Here is a 22341-nt window from a genome sequence, read left to right on the forward strand (position 1 = left end):
GGAAAGTCTCAAGTCAAGTCCTAAGTCCTGCATTTTGAGTTTCGAGTCCTTTCAAGTCCTTTTAACCACAGACTAATATATTAACACAGATTGTGTATGCTTTTCAAACGCTGTATTTATTTATTAAAACAAGTGCATTTTAAATTGCAGGAAAGAAAATTGTGCTGGCATTGCACTTTATAATAGCACTATTAACCAGTCATTTTAAACATTAACTCATTCCTTTACAGAACAAACACATTGAAAAATAAAGTGCAAATGTACTTATTTGTACAAAAGTGTTAACATTGAAAAAACATGACATATACGTGAACATAACAAAAAAGTTGTACTTTTTATATGTCAGGGCCCTATGCTGCATTGCATCTGCAAAAGACCAAATTAGCCAAGAGTCTGTCAGTCATTTGTGCACGATGGGGGCGTAGTATGATGCCACCATGGCTGAAAACTCGCTCCACTGGAGCACTGGAGGCAGGCACTGCCAAGACTCTCATGGCCACTCGGAACAGTGAAGGAAGAGTCTTCATGTTCAATGCCCAGAACAAAAGGGGGGAGAGAGTTGTTTTGGGTTGGTGCATTACTTGTAAGTGTATCTTGTGTTTTTTATGTTGATTTAATTAAAAAAAGAAAAGAAAAAAAAAAGATTTCTTGTGCGGCCCGATACCAATCGATCCACGGACCAGTACCGGGCCGCGGCCCGGTGGTTGGGGACCACTGAGGTAAACAACCAACAGTATGTCAGAAAGCTAGCTAAAACGGTACACATATTCATAATATAGTATACATTTTAATTGACCTTTATTTGACTATTTTTGTCTTTTTTTAGGTGGCTAAAATACGCGGTGCTGCTGACCGCCGTCTAACGTTACGTGTGATATATTGACTAACGTAACCCTGCTTAAAAAAAATCACTGAACAAAAAGTATGAATAAGGTAGTGAACTGCAACAGATTCCCGTGTTTGCAATAACGTTATAACGTTAGCAGTGAGTTTACAGCCTCACTGATTTAACTACACAGCAAATAAAAGTCACGTTACTTAGCCAATAAACGTTATCTTACATTCAAAACTTACCGTTCTTTGTGCAACTTCAAATGCCGGACGAAGTTGGAAGTTGTTGCCTCTCCATCAGTCATTTTCGAACCGCATGTGTTGCATACTGCAAACCGTTTTGTGTTGACCACCTCGTAATTTTTATACCCAAACAAAATTATTTTAGGTATCATTTTTTGTTCACTGGCGTGTGGTTTGGACATGTCTTCTTCGTTGGTTGTCCTGCAATTTGATTGGATGAATGCTGTGTGATGAAAACAAAGTAGATGTAATTTGATTGGCTGTTGTACTGAGACCACACCAGCTGACACACGCAACGCTGATAGACAAGTACACAATGAAAAATACGGAGCGCTCCCGAATAACTTTTTCATCTTTGGGTTTTGGGGAAAGTAGCAAGTCATGTCAAGTCATGTCAATTCAAAAGGCTCAAGTCCAAGTGAAGTCACAAGTCATTGATGTTAAAGTCTAAGTCGAGTTGCAAGTCTTTTTACATTTTGTCAAGTCGAGTCTAAAGTCATCAAATTCATGACTCGAGTCTGACTCGAGTCCAAGTCATGTGACTCGAGTCCACACCTCTGGATCATACGCCCCCTGCACTGCACAACACCGCGCTTTTAAATAAGCTTGAGTTTAGTCAACTTTTTCGCCGACATAACTGGCAATGGCCGACGCCGCAGAAAGCAGTGGACAAGAGCCACAGCAAAACGAGGGAATAAAGAAGCAACAAAAGTTGTCTAAGGTGTGGGAACACTTCACATTAAAATGGAAGGAAAACGCAGTCGTATGCAAACATTGCAAAGTGGAGCTGGCATACCACAATAGCACAAGTTCCATGCTGTAGCACATGTCCAGAAAGCAACCGATTGAGAGACGTCCGGAGGCGAGGTAAGTCATCTATAAACCCCGTTTCCATATGAGTAGGGAAATTGTGTTAGATATAAATATAAACGGAATACAATGATTTGCAAATCCTTTTCAACCCATATTCAAATGAATGCACTACAAAGACAAGATATTTGGTGTTCAAACTCATAAACTTTTTTTTTTTTTTTGCAAATAATAAATAACTTAGAATTTCATGGCTGCAACACGTGCCAAAGTAGTTGGGAAAGGGCATGTTCACCACTGTGTTACATCACCTTTTCTTTTAACAACACTCAATAAACGATTGGGAACTGATGAAACTAATTGTTGAAGCTTTGAAAGTGGAATTCTTTCCCATTCTTGTTTTAAGTAGAGCTTCAGTCGTTCAACAGTCCGGGGTCTCCGCGGTCGTATTTTGCGCTTCATAATGCGCCACACATTTTCGATGGGAGACAGGTGTGGACTGCAGGCAGGCCAGGAAAGTACCTGCACTCTTTTTTTACGAAGCCACGCCGTTGTAACACGTGCTGAATGTGGCTTGGCATTGTCTTGCTGAAATAAGCAGGGGCGTCCATGAAAAAGACGGCACTTAGATGGCAGCATATGTTGTTCCAAAACCTGTATGTACCTTTCAGCATTAATGGTGCCTTCACAGATGTGTAAGTTACCCATGCCTTGGGCACTAATGCACCCCCATACCATCACAGATGCTGGCTTTTGAACTTTGCGTCAATAACAGTCTGGATGGTTCGCTTCCCCTTTGGTCCGGATGACACGATGTCGAATACTTCCAAAAACAATTTGAAATGTGGACTCGTCAGACCACAGAACACTTTTCCACTTTGCATGAGTCCATCTTAGATGATCTCGGGCCCAGAGAAGCCGGCGGCGTTTCTGGATGTTGTTGATAAATGGCTTTCGCTTTGCATAGTAGAGCTTTAACTTGCACTTACAGATGTAGCGAATAACTGTATTTAGTGACAGTGGTTTTCTGAAGTGTTCCTGAGCCCATGTGGTGATATCCTTTAGAGATTGATGTCGGTTTTTGATACAGTGCCGTTTGAGGGATCGAAGGTCACGGTCATTCAATGTTGGTTTCCAGCCATGCCGCTTACGTGGAGTAAATTTCTCCAGATTCTCTGAACCTTTTGATGATATTATGGACCGTAGATGTTGAAATCCCTAAATTTCTTGCAATTGCACTTTGAGAAACGTTGTTCTTAAACTGTTTGACTATTTAATCACTCAGTTGTGGACAAAGGGGTGTACCTTGCCCCATCCTTTCTTGTGAAAGACTGAGCATTTTTTGGGAAGCTGTTTTATACCCAATCATGGCACCCACCTGTTCCCAATTAGCCTGCACACCTGTGGGATGTTCCAAATAACTGATTGATGAGCATTCCTCAACTTTATCAGTATTTATTGCCACCTTTCCCAACTTCTTTGTCACGTGTTGCTGGCATCAAATTCTAAAGTTAATGATTATTTGCAAAAAAAATTTTTTTATAAGTTTGAACATCAAATATGTTGTCTTTGTAGCATATTCAACTGAATATGGGTTGAAAATGATTTGCAAATCAAAGTATTTCGTTTATATTTACATCTAACACAATTTCCCCAACTCATATGGAAACGGGGTTTGTATTATCAAATGTAAGCGCAAAAGTTGTGTTAGTAAAATAAATGTTATTCATTATGATAACCAGGATGTGTTCTCTCACTCCCGCGAAGTCATCAAATTCCGCCAAAAGGTGTTGAAAACTAACAACGCTATCCCAGCTGTTGTGTTCAATTAGCCTTTCATTGGTAACCACGCGAAAGAAATCCATCCATCCATTTTCTACCGCTTATCCCTTTCGGGGTCGCGGGGGGTGGGGGTGGGGGGGGGGGGGGGGGGGGGTGGGGGGCTGGAGCCTATCTCAGTCGTGCAAAGTTATTCAAGTCATGCAATCACATGCTACTTGGATAGCTTGCACTTGCACCCACTATAGTCTCTGTGGCATAGGCGCCGATCTATATTTCTGCCAGTGGGTGCTCGGAAGGGCGGTAAATCTAACGCTACTTTTCTGAGCATGCGCGGTTTTTGCTTGGTGGTGACTCACCACTAGTTGCACATTTCAAATGCAGTATTAAAGGCACTACCTCATCCACTTTTTATGTTTGATATAATGAAAACTGTTCTTACTGTTTTATTTTTGATACTAAAAATATCGTTTTATTTTAACTTTCTTAGGGAATATTAATTTTGAACTAATTTTATACATATATATATATATATATATACACAGTATGTGTTTTCATCTCAAACATGTTATGATGGCAAAATGAACATTGATTACTATTTTGCATGCAAAGAATGCAATGAGCTGTATTGCATTCTTAAAATGTTAAACTATTGTCATCATTATTAAGTGGTTTGTCTTTTTGTATTGTTTATGTATTGTGGGCAGGTTGAAAACAACTCAGCGGATTTCCGTGGATAAACCACTATTTAAAAGGCACCGTATAATAATCATCAAAAACGCACGAGAGACAAGAACTTTGTTTATGCGGTCACACCACACAGCACATAGGGCTGTGAGCACACATGTTTTTAGTAGCACACACAAATTGGCACAATCAACCACGGACACATTTCAGCTGTGCGTGTCAGCCTTCAATAATTAAAACAGGCGTTGGGGAAATAAAAGACAATTAGGCCAAACGCAATAATTGAGGGCACATCTTAAAATGTATAATTAAACCTTAATTAAGCAAAACTATTGCTCCGGCCCGGCTGCATCAAATACTAATATAAATCCATTTAATAAAGTCAAAATACAAATGAGGCAACAAGAGAAGTATCCCACACTTCTCTTTTGTAAAGTAAATTTGTACAGCCAATATGGGAATCTACATTAACAATATGAGTTGCCTGAGAAGCTGGACAGGACAAAAAAAAAAGAAGCAAAAATATGATTTATTCGATTACTCAATCGGGATGTTCAATAGAATACTCGATTACCAAAATATTCGATAGCTGCAGCTCTACATCAACACATTAAAGTAGTATGAACTAATAGTACTAATACTAGTACTCCAAGTAGCACTAATCACAAAGGAGAAAGAGTTTTAACTATTATTTAATCTACCTCACTCTTAAAGTATTACCAAATAGTACTAGCACTACACCTGGTAACTAGTACTAAAACTAATACTGGTTAGGAGCACAGTCACAAACGAGGGCAGTTCTCACTGATATTTTATCCACATCAAACATTAAAGTAGTATAAACTAGTAGTACTAATACTAGTACTCCAAGTAGCACTAATAATAGTACTAAAATGAATACTGATTAGGAGCACAATCACAAAGGAGGGCCATTCTCAGATAATATTTCATCCACATCAAACATTAAAGTAGGATGAACTAGTAGTACTAATACTAGTACTCCAAGTAGCACTAATACTAGTACTACAGCTAGTACTGGTTATGAGCATTGTGCCTCTTAAAACCTCATGTTATCTAAACTAAAGTGATGCTAAACCATCTTTTTTCCCCTTAAATAAGAATCAATAAGGGCCCCCGCGACCCAGAAAGGGACAAGCAGTAGAAAATAGATGGATGGAAGAATTGATAAGAGAACCGTTAAAGAACTGAATCGTTAAGCAGAATCGAAAGTGGAACGGGAACTGGAAAACGCTAATCAATTCCCATTCCTACGCATTATCACAGACGTGCTGACACAAAAAAACAAGGTCGGCTTTGGAAAATGAGCACGCCGTTCATGTCTTTATCAAGAACAGGGGGAAATGTTTTTGCTAGCGGCGGCGGCGTGGACCTGCTTCCGCCCGGACTGTTGTCGACGCCAAATTTTATTGTCGACTAATCGTTGCGCCACTTCTCCGAGCTGTTTCCTTTTGCAGCATCTGTGCTTTCAAAGCAACAAAGTTGTATTATCGTCAAGTTTCTTATTTAAGCGTTTTTGGCAGGATTTGGTCGATTTAATAAAATGTAAGTGCAAATGAAAATATAGCTTCACCACTTTAGTCATGTCAAATGGTATTAAAAATGTCATTAAAAAAAGAAAAACTTTAAATTTTTTTGGTTTTAAATAAATAAAAAGTTTTATGTTACTGCCAACAATTTGTCATTTAAAAAAAAATCCATTAATACAAGAAAATAAAGGTATTTTTAATATAAGACAAAAAAAGTGTTAAAGTACAGCAAAAGTTGTTTTTGAAAAAAATAAATAATTAATAGGAAAACATATCTATTTTTTTTTTTTTTTAAATACACCAACACTAAAAAGGTATTCTTACGGCAAAAAATGTGATATTTAATAAAAAAAACAATCATGTCAGTACAAGAATATACATTTTCCTTTTTTTTCTTGTAACAAAACTAAGTGTTTAAAGCTTTTTTAAATTGTATTTAAGTTGCAATAAAAAAATGCAAAAAGCAAGTTTTTATTTTATTGATCTAAAAATGCCAAGACTAAAGAAAGGGTTACATCAAAGCACAACATGTTTTAAATTGTGAACCATTTATCATTACAGGATTTGTTTTATTGAAAAAAATCTGAATTAGTAATCTTACTCTTGATTTTGATCATATTCAATATTTATATCTAACCTACTGACAGTTTACTACCTTGTCAAATGATATAAAAGCATGTGTTCATCACAAAGATTATTATTAATTTAACAAATAAACCTTACGTTTAGGTCAGGCTGATTTGAAAAAGAAATAAACAATACATTTACATACAATATGTATTATGTCATGCTAAAATAAATACATTAATTATTAATATGTATAGCTAAACCAGAGGTCGGCAACCCAAAATATTGAAAGAGCCATATTGGACCACAAATACAAAAAACTAATCTGTCTGGAGCCGCAAAAAATGAAAAGCTGTATATAAGTCTTATAATGAAAGCACCAAATGACGTGTCTATATTAGCTATATTAGCCTACTATCAAAATGACTTTAAAAGTCTTTTATAAGTGTTATAATTAAAACAACACATGATGTAAGTGTCTATATTAGCTACATTAGCCTACAATCAAAATGACTTTAAAAGTCTTATATAAGTGTTATAATTAAAACAACACATGATGTAAGTGTCTATATTAGCTACATTAGCCTACTATCAAAATGACTTTAAAAGTCTTATATAAGTGTTATAGAAGACAACACATGACGCAAGTGTCTATATTAGCCTACTATCAAAATGACTTTAGAAGTCTTATATAAGTGTTATAATGAAGACAACACATGACGTAAGTGTCTATATTACCCATATATTAGCCTACTATCAAAATGAATATGTATCGCAGGCTGAAGCAAATTTTCGTTGACAGAAATGTTGAAATGTAATATTTACAACATTAGAAACCATTAGTAAATCAGAGGCTACTCAGAAGGTGCGATAACTCCTGGGAATTACTGGCTTTTAATGGCCAAAGGTGTGTGTCCAAGTTAAAGGAAATGGCAGGCTGTCTTCTTTTAAAAGATTTATTACAATATTTGGCAAGCTTGGTAATGTTTGCTGTGGTTTGGAACAACATGCATACAAACAACTATCTGAAATGCAGCCAATATTACATACAGATAATGTGTCATGAGACATGCAAAACTAAATTATATACAAAGAGGATAAAAGTAAAGGATAGTAAATGAGCACAAATATACCTACAAATGAGGCATAATCAGAATCAGAATCAGCTTTATTGTCATTACGCAAGGTAACGAGATTGAGGCCCTTCCATACAGTGCGATGTGTGCATGCAAGAAAAACAATGTGCAAATATATAAAAATATAAAAAATGTAGAAGTGCAATGAATATGGTGTGAAATGAATATATACATGAAAAAAAACTAAACAAAAACAGGGTGGTTGGTGGAATGGGTTATTGCACCGAAGAGAAGGCAGTTATGAGGGACAATGGGGCAGTCCGTTCAGGATGGTTATGGCCCTGGGGAAGAAGCTGTTCTTTAGCCTGTTTGTTTTGGTTTTAATGCACCTGTAGCGCTTCCCAGAGGGCAGCAGGTGGAACAGGTCAGAGCCAGGGTGGGTGCTGTCCTTGATGATGGCACTGGCTCTGTTGAGGCAGCGGGAGGTGTAGATGTCCGTCAGAGAGGGGAGAGGGCAGCCGATGATCTTCTGAGCCGTCTTGACCACTCTTTGCAGCCTCTCCCTGTCTGCTGCAGTGCAGCTGCCGTACCATACCGTAATACAGTAGGTCAGCAGGCTCTCGATGGACGAGCGGTAGAAGGTCAGCAGCAGGTCAGGCTTCAGGTTGTACTTCCCGAGGACTCTAAGGAAGTGTAGCCGCTGCTGAGCCTTCTTGATGATTGATGTGGTGTTGACTGTCCAGGAGAAGTCATTAGAGATGTGGACTCCAAGGTACCTGAAGGTGTGGACCCTCTCTACACGCTCGCCGTTGATGTAGAGGGGGGCAGGGTCGGTGCTGCTCCTCCTGAAGTCGACGATGATCTCTCTGGTCTTGCTGGTGTTGAGAGCGAGGTTGTTCTCCGAAGACCAGGCCGTCAGCTTCAGGACCTCCTCTCTGTAGGCAGCCTCGTCACCCCTGGAGATGAGCCCGACCACTGTGGTATCGTCGGCGAACTTGACGGTAAGGTTGTCACTGTGGGCCGGACTGCAGTCATGGGTGTAAAGGCAGTAGAGGAGGGGGCTCAGCACACAGCCCTGTGGGGAGCCGATGCTCAGCGTGCGGGAGGATGAGAGGTGCGGGCCAAGTCTCACATTCTGGGGTCGGTCTGTTAGGAAGTCCCTTTTCCAGGCGTTTGTGAGAGGGGGGAGGCCAAGAGTGTCCAGTTCATTGCAGAGTCTGTCCGGGATTATTGTATTGAAGGCAGAGCTATAGTCCACAGAGAACATCCGGGCATAGCTCTGCTGCTGCTCCAGGTGGTTCAGAGCAGAGTGGAGAGCAACAGCAATGGCGTCCTCTGTGGACCTGTTCGCCCGGTATGCGAACTGGTGGGGGTCGAAGTCTGGAGGGATATGGTCCTTGATGTGCTGGAGAACAAGTCGCTCGAAGCACTTCATGATTACCGGAGTGAGGGCCACTGGTCGGTAATCATTCAGGCTGGTGATGGGAGACTTCTTCGGCACCGGGATTATTGTAGATGACTTCAGGCAGGATGGGATGACTGCCTGAGCCAGGGAGAGGTTGAAGATCCTGGTGAGGGGGGGAGCGAGCTGGTGGGCGCACGTCCTGATGCAATATGTACATACAGCTAGCCTAAATAGCACGTTAGCATGGATTAGCACTGACCAAATATGCCTGATTAGCACACCAACAAGTCAATAACATCAACAAAGAGCACCTTTGTGCATTCACGTACAGCATGAAACTTTTGGTGGACAAAATGGGACAAAGAAGGAGTGGAAGATTTTACATGTAAACAAACTGTTGCGTACGTTTGTATTTCCTCCCCATTTTTTTCCATTTTCAATCCTTTTTAAAGAAAAAGGCTCCAGGGAGCCACTAGAGTGGCACTATAGAGCCGCGGGTTGCTGACCCCCGAACTAAACTGTCAATAAAATTAAAGTGCAAATGAAAATACAGCTTCACCACTTGAGTCGTAATTTTTGCGCCTAATAAATTTCTCTATGACATTAGCGGAAGACTTCTTCTGTTTGTTTTGTATTGTCAATACTGCCACAAGTGGCGGAAAAGTGTATTACAACTGAGTGCTGCTGCGGCCTATATGGACTTCAGCTGAAAAACACATGACAGTCTCGGGTGCGCTTGCAACCCAACACTGGGTTAAGAAACACTGGTATATAGTAAATGCCATCAACGTGCCAGGGACCATCTCTTCGCAAAGAAACACACCCAGGGCTCACACTATTTGATTTTTCATGCTCATTTTTACGCTATAAAGGTGTTTTTTTTGGGACAATCTCACATGCACGCCTTTTCCTTTGTGATTTCAAAAAATAATAATCATTTCATCCTCAAGAGGAGAAAGTTGCTTGCTTTGGACCAGGCAGGTCTTTCCTCCGCCGCCGTACACAAAGACTTCTGAAGAAGCAGCCAGGAAACGCTCTGAAGTGCTCGTCTCAGAAGGAGCGTCAAGTTCCGTCCTGCAACTTTTCAGATCGTTTTTTCCTCAGCCTTTTAGGAGTTTTCTATAAGGAAAAGTGGTCGTCACGTAAAAGACAGCACTGAATGCCCTTTTATTGTGAAGGGGTGAGAGAATGCGGCTTGTCTGGACTACAGTCTGGATGAGACAAGCAGTGTTTGCAAACATTCATGTACTTGTGGCGGGACATCACAAGACAATTCGGGGCCACAAGTAAAATAAAAATAAAAGAATTAAAAAAATATTGCAGTTGAATATCGGTGTTTCACGTAAAAAAACCTAAAAGTTCAATGGGATAATGTTATGATATGATACGATAATGGGATCATTTATTCTCTTATGGCAGCCTTCAATGTACTTGTGGCGGCCCTAAACTTACTTGTTGTGCCCCGCCACAAATAAATGAATGTATGCGAAACACTGATATTCAATTGGAAAAGAAGAATCATTCTTAAATTTTTTTTTACTCATAGCCCTAAATCAGGGGTCGGCAACCCGGGGCTCTGGTTTGATCACTCTGATGCGGCTCAGCTGCATACTTGCCGACCCTCCCGATTTCCCGCGAGATTTCCGGATTTCGGTGCCTCTTGCAGTAAACTCCCGGGATTATTATTCTCCGATTTTCACCCTAACAATAATAATAAGGGCGTGCCATGATGGTACAGCATTCAGCGCCCTCTACAATCTGTACAAACAGCGTGCCAGCCCAGTCTTTTGTTATATGCATCTTCTGCTTGCACACTAATGTTGTGTCGTTCGCGAAAGATTCGTTCGAACGAACAAATCTTTTGAGCGAACGTACTGAACCGAATCACTTCATGAACTGATTCGTTCCTTTCTCAGTTCAGTTGAGCTACGCCGCGACCATGCCGGTATGAGTGGAACTGGCGCATTCTGTGACTCACTGAACCCTCGACGTCGGGCGAACGACGCAGCCAGCTACTCATCATGGGGGGGGGGACTGAGCGAACGATTCGTTCACCGCGGATTAACGACATGAATCACTCAGTGAACGACAGAATCAACCTACTGACACAGAGAACTGACTGTGTCGCGGAGGAGGACGTCACATTGAGGCTCTCGTTCAGTCACTGTGTGCGTCGTTTATTGGGTGCTGAGGGCTTGTGTCGTTCGCGAACTGACAACACACCGAGATCTGCCGCTGGGGAAGCTGTTACTGACTGACTCATGATTCGCCGACCTGCACACAGAACTGCTGCTGCGGGAGTGATTCAGGTTCACGTACTGAACTGTGCTGACTGTGGCGCTGTGTCAGTCACTCACTGCCTGGTGTACTGCATGCACAGAGCTGTGTAGGGACTCGCGTTCACCCTATTTGCTGCTTCTCCCGCGAATGTCTGCACTGTACTGTACTACGCACGCCCCCCCCTCCTATTTTTTTTTTGGGGGGGTGGGGGTGATTCAGTACAGTCAAAAGAACTGCCGATCCCATCACTATTGCACACGCAAGTGACAGCAAGGCATACTTGGTCAACAGCCAGACAGGTTACACGGACGGTGGCCATATAAAACAACTTTAACACTCTTACTAATAATGCGCCACACTTTGAACCAAAACCAAACAAGAATGACAAACACATTTCGGGAGAATATCTGCTCCTTAACACAACATAAACACAACAGAACAAATACCCAGAATCCCATGCAGTCCTGACTCCTCCGGCTACATTATACACCCCTGCTACCACCAAACCCCGCTCCCACCCCAACCCTGCTCCCCCTCACATCAACCCTCCACCCCTCCTCCGTGCGTCGGTTGAGGTGGGCGGGGTTTGGTAGAGGGGGTGTATAATGTAGCCCGGAAGAGTTAGGGCTGCATGGGATTCTGGGTATTTGTTCTGTTGTGTTTATGTTGTGTTACGGTGCAGATGTTCTCCCGAAATGTGTTTGTCATTCTTGTTTGATGTGGGTTCACAGTGTGGCGCATTATTAGTAAGCGTGTTAAAGTTTTTTATACCGCCACTGTCAGTGTAACCTGTGTGGTTGTTGACCAAGTATGCCTTGCTGTCGCTTATGTGAGCAAGCAGAAGCCCCATACAACGTGTGGCTGGGACGGCACGCTGGTTGTAGTGGGCGCTAAATGCTGTACCATCACGGTACGTTCGAGAGAAAAGTTGCCCTGAAATTCGTAGTCAGCCGGAAAAATCAGGAGGGTTGACAAGTATGACGCTGTCAAATGCATTCATATAAAACTCGCGGGCCGCACTAACATTACATTTTCATATTAAGGTGTGGGCCGCGTGTCTGAGACCCTTGGTTTAAACATAGCACAAAGCAAAAAAAAAAACTTTGTATGCAGTGTTATTTCATTTTAAATTTCAAAAGATTTTTGTGGCTCCCATTGTTTTCTTTCATTTGTGAAACTGGTCAAAATGGCTCTTTGACTGGTAAAGGTTGCCGACCCCTGCCCTAAATGTACTGACTTTACATACACCGATTTGTAATTGATTTTTTTTTTCTCCTGAGTCAGTTTTTTTTAATTTAAATTAACTCGTGGCAGCCCTAAATTTACTTATAGTGGCCCGCCACAAATAAAAATATATGCGAAACATTGATATTCAATTGAAAAGAGAAAAAAAACTAAAAAAAAAATTTTTTTTTACTCATTGCAGCCTTAAATGTACTTGTGGCAGCCCTAAATTTACACACGGTGATATTCAATAGATTTTTTTTCTACTGGGTCAGTTTAACTTAAAATTTATTTGTGGCAGCCCTCAATTTACTTGTGGCCCGCCACAAATAACAATGTATGCAGAACACTGATATTCAATTGAAAAGAAGAGGGGGGAAAAATTAACCAAAAAAATTATATTTTTTACTCATCGCAGCCTTGAATTTACTTGTGGCGGCCCTCAATTTACTTGTGGCTTGCCACAAATAACAATATATGCGAAACACTTACATGCAATTGAAAAACTTTTTTTTTAATTCCTAAATTTTTTTTTTTTTTTACTCATAGCAGCCTTAAATGTACTTGTGGCAGCCCTACTTTTACATATACTGATCTTGAATTATTATTTTTTCTCCTGGGTCAATTTTAAAACTCTTAATTTACTTGTTGTTCCCCGCCACAAATAACTGAATGTATGCGAAACACTGCTTTTCGATTGGAAAAAATATATAATTCTTAAAACATTTTTTTTACTCATAGAAGCCCTAAATCTACTTGTGGCAGCCCTAAATTTACATACACTGATGTTCATTTGATTTTATTTCTCCTGAGTCAATTTAAAAAAAAATTAAAATGTACTTGTGGCAGTCCTAAAGTTACATACATTGATATTTAATATAATTTTTTTCTCCTGAATCTTTTTTTTTTATTTACTTGTGGCGGCCCTAAATTGACATACACTGATATTCAATGGTATTTTTTCCTCCTACGTCAATTTTTTTTAACTTAAAATGTATTTGTGGCGGCTACAAATGTACTTGCCTTCCATAAGTAAATTAATCTATGGTAAACACAGATATTCAGTTGAAGAAAACATTTATTTTGTTATTTTTCCCATTGCTTTACTTGTGAATTTTTTATTTATTTTTTATTTTTTTATACTTGTGGCGACCCTAAGTTCATCTGCGGCGGCCAACCACAAGTAAATCAATCTATGGGAAACACTTATGTATAATAAAATGTTGCCTGTCATCTTGTAATTTAAAAGTTTGGTCACATGATGGCAGCAGAGTGAAGCTATCCATCCATCCATCCATTTTATACCGCTTTTCGTAATTTTGGTTTAAAAAAAATTAAAATAAATAACAACTAGATTTTTTTCCCAATTAAAAGGCAAAAAAATCACAAGACCAAAGGTGTTATACTTCGAAAATTAAATCCAATATTACAAGAAAAGTTAAAGAAAAGTTGTAGTATTACAACAAAAAGTTGAATTAAGTAAAAAAGTAATTAACCTAAGCTGCTATCTTAGAAAACAATTTTTGGGGGGATGAAAAAAGGTTTTAAATTCACAAGAAAAGTTACATTTAAACTAGTAACATTTTTAAAAATATATACAAGAATAGGGTGTACCACGCCTTCCGCCCGATTGTAGCTGAGATAGGCTCCAGCGCCCCCGCGACCCCGAAGGGAATACGCGGTAGAAAATGGATGGATGGATGGATACAAGAATACAAAACTGGAACGTGTTTATAATTTTACAAAAGAAGGTTCTTAATACATGTAAAAAGTATTATATTTTTTGTCTAATAAAACTGTTATAATATTAAAATTTTTGATAAAAGAAAGTGTTATATTACAGCAAAAAGTTTCTCTGTTTTTTAAAAAAAATACTAAAATACAGGAATTCCTTTAAAATTAAAGACAAATCTGACACGTCTAAAGAAAGTGTAATATTACAGTAAAAAAAGTTGCTATTTTTGAAAAAAATATATTAGTACAAAATAAAAAGTAACATTTTTTTTTTTACAAGATTAGAATTGTTGTAATTGTACAATATTGGTTAATTAAGGGCCAAATATTATATAGTAAAAGTGCACATGATTAGACAATGTTGTATGAGATGGACGTTCACAAGCAATAAATCCACAATTCAAAGCAAAAAAGTTTAGATTTTTGATATATCAATACAATATTTTTTTTCTCCAAAAAATATGACATGACTACAGAAAGTTTTATATTACAGCAAAACAAATTAATTTTAGAAAAATATAGTACAGGAATTTTTTTGTGTGTTAAAAATATGACATGACTAAAAAGTGTTATATTACAGCAAAAAAGTTTTCATTTTTTGAAAAATAAAGGAATATTTTTAACTGAAAAAAATTTGACATTACTAAAGACCGTTTTATTACAGCAAAACCGTTCATATTTGAAAACAAAATAAATCATAGCAATATAAGAACAATGCTATTTCATTACATTTTTTAAAAACACACCAACACTAAAAAGCGAATTTTACAGCAGAAAAGTAGCTTTAATTTAAAAAAATATGTCAATACAAGACATTTTATGCTTCTAATACAACAAATCTAAAAAGTGTTAAATTACGTCAAAAAAGTTGCCTTTAAAAAATGTATTAAAACAAAAAAATATGTTTTAATTTTCTTAATTCTATTTAAATGACAAGATTAAAAAGAGGTTATATTACAGCAAAAAAGTTTTAATTTTGAAAAAATATATATATATATATATTTTTTAAACCAATATGATAAAAATATATTAGTGCAAGAAAAAAAAGTGAATTAAAAAATATGACAAGACTAAAGGTGTTGCAACTGTACAATATTTGTTAGATCAATCTTAAACAACAATAAAAGGCCAAATATTATAAAGTATTAGACAATGTTTGATGAGACGGACGTTTACATTAACTAAATCCATCATTGAAAGCAAAAACAAAAAGGTTTAATTAATACAGGATTTCTTTTTCTTGACAAAAAATATTACACGACTAAAGAAAATGTTACATTACAGCAAAACATTTATTTTTTTGAAAAATATATCGCAGGAATATTTAAAAACAAAATATATATATATATTAACTAAATCTGCATGTTTTATAACTTTACTGTTTGTAGTTAACCTCTGTTCTTTTTGTGTCTACTTTGTGTGTTTATGACACTAATTGTGTTGTCGTGACAACTTTCCGCCTGAGTGGGTGATAAGGACTGACTGTGTTCAGAGAAAATGTATCATAGTATGAAAATGTATCATAGTATGAGTTACAATATGACCGTGTACCTTGAAGGGGACTTCCCAGAAAGCGTGCCACTTCTAAAACCGCAACAGTGGGGCAGGGGTGGGTCGGGTGGGGGTGGGGTGCACTATCTACTTTTGCTTCATAGTCACACATCAACTCTGAACTATAACGGAAAACTTTAGGGACATTTTGGAGGTTAAAGATGCTAAAACTCGCTTTGTTTTGTAGCCGACTAAGTGGAATATCTAACAACTTTGATTCTTAAAAAGTCCATAGAAAATTTCATCTCACTTTAAACAAACTTGTCATGAAGAACTTTGAAATCCTTCAATCTGCTCAGCACTTTTGCATCTTGAATTTTTTTGGAGCCAAAATGAATCACCTTCAAACCATCAAAGTGACACTTGTTAAAATCATCATTAGTATGTGTAACAAACTGTATAGTGCAGTAATGAAAATGTGCAACATCATGTACAGTACAGCAATAAATGTGTGCAACATAATGTACAGTAATGAATATGTGTAACATATAGTACAGTGCAGTAATGAATATGTGTAACATACAGTACAATAATTAATATATGTAACATACTGTAGAGTAATGAATATGTGCAACATACAGTACAGTAATGAACATGTGCAACATACTGTACAGTATGGTAATTTCTCAACCAGCTATTGCAAGGAATTTAGGGATTTCACCATCTACAGTCCGTAAAATCATCAAAGGGTTCAGAGAATCTGGAGAAATCATTGCACTTAAGCAGCTGAGCCCGTGACCTTCGATCCCTCAGGCTGTACTGCATCAACAAGCGACATCAGTGTGTAAAGGATATCACCACATAGGCTCAGGAACACTTCAGAAACCCACTGTCAGTAACTACAGTTGGTCGCTACATCTGTAAGTGCAAGTAAAAACTCTTCTATGCAAGGCGAAAACCGTTTATCAACAACTCCCAGAAACGCCGTCGGCTTTGCTGGGCCTGAGTTCATCTAAGATGGACTGATACAAAGTGGAAAAGTGTTCTGTGGTCTGACGAGTCCACATTTCAAATTGTTTTTGGAAACTGTGGACGTCGTGTCCTCCGGACCAAAGAGGAAAATAACCATCCGGATTGTTATAGGCGCAAAGTTGAAAAGCCAGCATCTATGATGGTATGGGGGTGTATTAGTGCCCAAGACATGGGTAACTTACACATCTGTGAAGGCGCCATTAATGCTGAAAGGTACATACAGGTTTTGGAGCAACATATGTTGCCATCCAAGCAACGTTACCATGGACGCCCCTGCTTATTTCAGCAAGACAATGCCAAGCCACGTGTTACATCAACGTGGCTTCATAGTAAAAGAGTGCGGGTACTAGACTGGCCTGCCTGTAGTCCAGACCTGTCTCCCATAGAAAACGTGTGGTGCATTATGAAGCCTAAAATATCACAACGGAGACCCCCGGACTGTTGAACAACTTAAGCTGTACATCAAGCAAGAATGGGAAAGAATTCCACCTGAGAAGCTTAAAAAATCTGTCTCCTCAGTTCCCAAACGTTTACTGAGTGTTGTTAAAAGGAAAGGCCATGTAACACAGTGGTGAACATGTCCTTTCCCAAATACTTTTGCACGTGTTGCAGCCATGAAATTCTAAGTTAATTATTTGCAAAAAAAAAAAAAAAGTTTATTGAGCTTGAACATCAAATATGTTGTCTTTGTAGTGCATTCAATTGAATATGGGTTGAAAAGGATTTGCAAATCATTGTATTTCGTTTATATTTACGTACATCTAACACAATTTCCCAACTCATATGGAAACGGGGTTTGTACTACTAAAAGACAAGTTGTCTAGTATGTTCACTATTTTATTTAAGGACTAAATTGCAATAATAAACATATGTTTAATGTACTCTAAGATTTGTTGTTAAAATAAAGCCAAATCAAATTTTTTTGGGGTCCCCTTTATTTAGAAAAGTACCGAAAAGTATCGAAATACATGTTGATACCGGTACCAAAATATTGGTATATCGGGACAGCACTACAATACAGTAATGAATATGTATAACATAATATACAGTTATGGATATGTGCAACATACTGTACTATACAGTAATAAATATGTGCAACATACTGTACAGTAATGAATATGTGTAACATAATGTACAGTAATTAATATGTGCAACATATTGTACAGTACAGTAATGAATATGTGTAACATACAATAGCAACAACAGCATAAAAAGAGTATTTACAAATATTTGGGGACAAACATGAAAAAAAAGCAACATTACCTGACAGAGATGTGTTCTGATGTACTTAAGTCCGTCCTGTGGTACTAAGTCCCTACTGTGGTCTACTGACTCTTTCATCCTTTGGTCTAATCATATCTTTGTTGTTCTGACTTCCTGTTCAAATGATCTGACGTCATAAAGACTCTTCAAAGACACAAAGTATGTTTTTTTGGACATACTTTGACATTTTTTTCTAAGCAAAGTTTCTTTGATGTCAAGGAGCGGCGGAATACTCAATGACAGACTGATGAACAGCTGAATATGTCACGTGATTCATTCATAGAGAGGGTTCACTCAGAAATATGAATGTGATCTGTGACATCATCATGGTTACTGTTACCGGGCCCAAAAGCACTAAGCAACATTGCTCACTCTGCGACATGTTTAGGTGTGATGCTTTAGATCAGGGGTCACCAACGCGGTGCCAGCGGGCACCAAGTCGCCCGTAAGGACCAGATGAGTCGCCCGCTGACCTGTTCTAAAAATAGCTCAAATAGCAGCACTTACCAGTGAGCTGCCTCTATTTTTAAAATGGTATTTATTTACTAGCAAGCTGGTCTCGCTTTGCTCGACATTTTTAATTCTAAGAGACACAAAACTCAAATAGAATTTGAAAATCCAAGAAAATATTTTAAAGACTTGGTCTTCACTTGTTTAAATAAATTCATTTATTTTTTTACTTTGCTTCTAATAACTTTCAGAAAGACAATTTTAGAGAAAAAATACAACCTTAAAAATGATTTTAGGATTTTTAAACACATATACCTTTTTACCTTTTCAATTCCTTCCTCTTCTTTCCTGACAATTTAAATCAATGTTCAAGTAAATGTATTTTTATTATTGTAAAGAATAATAAATACATTTTTATTTAATTCTTCATTTTAGCTTCTGTTTTTTGGACGAAGAATATTTGTGAAATATTCCTTCAAACTTATTATGATTAAAATTTTAAAAAAAACTTCAGGAAAATCTAGAAAATCTGTAGAATCAAATTTAAATCTTATTTCATCAAATCTTATATCTAAGTCTTTTAAATTTCTTTTAAAATTTTTGTTCTGGAAAATCTAGAAGAAATAATGATTTGTCTTTGTTAGAAATATAGCTTGGTCCAATTTGTTATATATTCTAACAAAGTGCAGATTGGATTTTAACCTATTTAAAACATGTCATCAAAATTCTAAAATTAATCTTAATCAGGGAAAATGACTAATGATGTTCCATAAATTATTTTTTTAATTTTATCAAAAAGATTTAAATTAGCTAGTTTTTCTCTTCTTTTTTTCGGTTGAATTTTGAATTTTAAAGAGTCGAAATTGAAGATAAACTATGTTTCAAAATGTAATTTTCATATTTTTCGTGTTTTCTCCTCTTTTAAACCGTTCAATTAAGTGTTTTTTTCATCATTTATTCTCTACAAAAAACCTTCGTAAAAGGAAAAAAATGTACGACGGAATGACAGACAGAAATACCCATTGTTTTATATGTATAGATTTATTTATTTAGCTATTCTTGTTTAAATCACACTTACATGTAACTTACAAATGACAATATATGTATACAAACACTTAAAATGTAAAGTGTTTTTTGTGTTTAATATAAATGAACTCTGACCTAGTATAGTTCATATTGATATTTATTTGTTTCTATATATACTGTATGTATTGTGAGAAATCATTCAGATGATCAGTGTTTCCACAAAGATAAATATCATTCATTATTAATAATAACATAGAGTTAAAGGTAAATTGAGCAAATTGGCTATTTCTGGCAATTTATTTAAGTGTGTATCAAACTGGTAGCCCTTCGCATTAATCAGTACCCAAGAAGTAGCTCTTGGTTTCAAAAAGGTTGGTGACCCCTGCTTTAGATTGATCTTTTTACAAGTTAAATCCACGCTGCTGTACAAGCTGCACACTGACTACTCTAATGTATCAGAGTTACAGAGCACAGACCATGATGATAGTTGGTCCTGTTCCCCAAAGGAGGGAATCCGGCTCCACCTCAGAATGCTGGAATTAATGTTCCCCCTTAGTGGATCGCACTTCACCAGTGGTGCAGCACTCGTGCAGCCCCAGACCCTGATCGCAGGTGGTCATGATTCCCCTCAGTGAAACACTTTCCCACTGACGGCAGCACTCGTGCAGTCCCAGACCACGATAGCAGCTGGTCATGATCCCCCTTAGTGACATACACTTCCTCAGTGACGGCAGTACTCGTGCAGCCCCAGACCACGACAGCAGTTATATGAACCCCCTCAGTGACATACACTTCCCCAATGACAGCAGCACTCATGCAGCCATAGACCACGATAGCAGTTGGTCATGATCCCCCTCAGTGAAACACACTTCCCCAGTGACAGCAGCACTCGTGCAGCCCAGGACCGTGATAGCAGCTGGTCATGATCCCCCTCAGTGAAACACACTTCCCCGGTGACAGAAACACTCGTGCAGCCCCAGACCACGGTTGCAGTTAGTCATGATCCCCTCTTAAGTGAAACACACTTCCCCAGTGACAGCAGCACTCGTGCAGCCCAGGACCGTGATAGCAGCTGGTCATGATCCCCCTCAGTGAAACACATTTCCCCGGTGACAGCAACACTCGTGCAGCCCCAGACCACAGTTGCAGTTAGTTATGATCCCCTCTTAAGTGAAACACACTTCCCCAGTGACGGCAGCACTCGTGCAGCCCCAGACCATGATAACAGTTGGTCGCAACCTCCCCCCCTTAAATGAAACACACCTCCCTGGTGAGGGCAGCACTCGTGCAGACCTAGACCACAATAGGAGTTGGTCACAATTCCCTCTTAAGTGAAACACAGTTCCCCAGTGACGGCACCACTCGTGCAGCCCCAGACCATGATAACAGTTGGCCACAACCTCCCTTAAATGAAACACACTTCCTTGGTGACGGCAGCACTCGTGCAGACCTAGACCACAATAGGAGTTGGTCACAATTCCCTCTTAAGTGAAACACACTTCCCCAGTGACGGTAGCACTCATGCAGCCCCAGACCTTGATAACAGTTGGCCACAACCTCCCTTAAATGAAACACACTTCCCTGGTGACGGCAGCACTTGTGCAGCCCCAGACCACAATAGGAGTTGGTAACAATCCCCTCTTAAGTGAAACCCAGTTCCCCGGTGACGGCAGCACTCGTGCAGCCCCAGACCATGATAACAGTTGGTCGCAACCTCCCCCCCTTAAATGAAACACACCTCCCTGGTGAGGGCAGCACTCGTGCAGACCTAGACCACAATAGGAGTTGGTCACAATTCCCTCTTAAGTGAAACACACTTCCCCAGTGACGGCACCACTCGTGCAGCCCCAGACCATGATAACAGTTGGCCACAACCTCCCTTAAATGAAACACACTTCCTTGGTGACGGCAGCACTCGTGCAGACCTAGACCACAATAGGAGTTGGTCACAATTCCCTCTTAAGTGAAACACACTTCCCCAGTGACGGTAGCACTCATGCAGCCCCAGACCTTGATAACAGTTGGCCACAACCTCCCTTAAATGAAACACACTTCCCTGGTGACGGCAGCACTTGTGCAGCCCCAGACCACAATAGGAGTTGGTAACAATCCCCTCTTAAGTGATCACCATATGATGAAGGATTTATAGGCAGCCCTTTCATGTTGAGGTTTTCCAAGACTTGCTCAAATTGCACACACCTGTGCATTTTAGTCACCTATGTACTACATTTGCGCTAATTTAGCAAAACACCATGAAGTTGCAGTGAGGGCTTTGTGTGTATTTCCTCAGGGCTGGTACTGATTATTAGTAGTCAAGGTGACTATAAGTCATATTTCGAGCCGATATGCATTTTGTAAAAGTTATCTAAACACGAAAAGTAACGTATTTTCCATACTATATAAGCCGCACCCACTAAAATTTTGAGAAAACAATATTTTCAATTCATTAACCACAGATATATTCTTTGTTAAATTAGTTATCTACACATACATATATTGTAAATGTTTATTTACATACCTTAGTTGTTTCCAAGTAGTGTCTGTAACACGGCAGTAAAACGGCTGATCAAACAAAACCGAAGTCATCGTCATGGACCCACTAGCTGCGCAAGCTTGCTCTCCAATCAGCTTAACAGACTCAATAACTCCACGGTAACATTTGGTGAATTTACTGAGGAACTTGTGAAACTGAAATAATAATAAAATATTAGCTAATCCTAACGACGCTACTACATTACTTACATTACCATAGCACGTACAAATATGCATGAAAACACTCCTACAGACATCACACATGGGACGCTTTAGTAGGTAAGAATTGTTTTAGCTATATTGTAAAACTTACAAACGTTGCTTGGAGTGATGAATAAGAAATGCTATGGACGGTTTTACTTCC

General features: G+C 38.7%; 1 protein-coding gene across 2 annotated transcripts in view; it reads right to left on the bottom strand.

The window, feature by feature from the left end:
• slco4a1 (solute carrier organic anion transporter family, member 4A1) overlaps positions 1 to 22341 on the bottom strand; it is an 80024-nt gene that overhangs the window by 56655 nt on the left and 1028 nt on the right. Inside the window, exon 1 of one of the 2 annotated variants that reach the window (XM_061985537.2) lies at positions 17970 to 18189. The exons of the other annotated variant lie outside the window; for it this stretch is intronic. The gene's annotated coding sequence lies outside the window, so the exon portion shown is untranslated. Of the gene's footprint in view, positions 1 to 17969; positions 18190 to 22341 lie in introns of those variants that run through there. 2 annotated transcript variants of the gene reach the window in all.

This window comes from Nerophis lumbriciformis, linkage group LG23, assembly GCF_033978685.3.
Source record: "Nerophis lumbriciformis linkage group LG23, RoL_Nlum_v2.1, whole genome shotgun sequence".
Lineage (NCBI taxonomy): Eukaryota > Metazoa > Chordata > Actinopteri > Syngnathiformes > Syngnathidae > Nerophis > Nerophis lumbriciformis.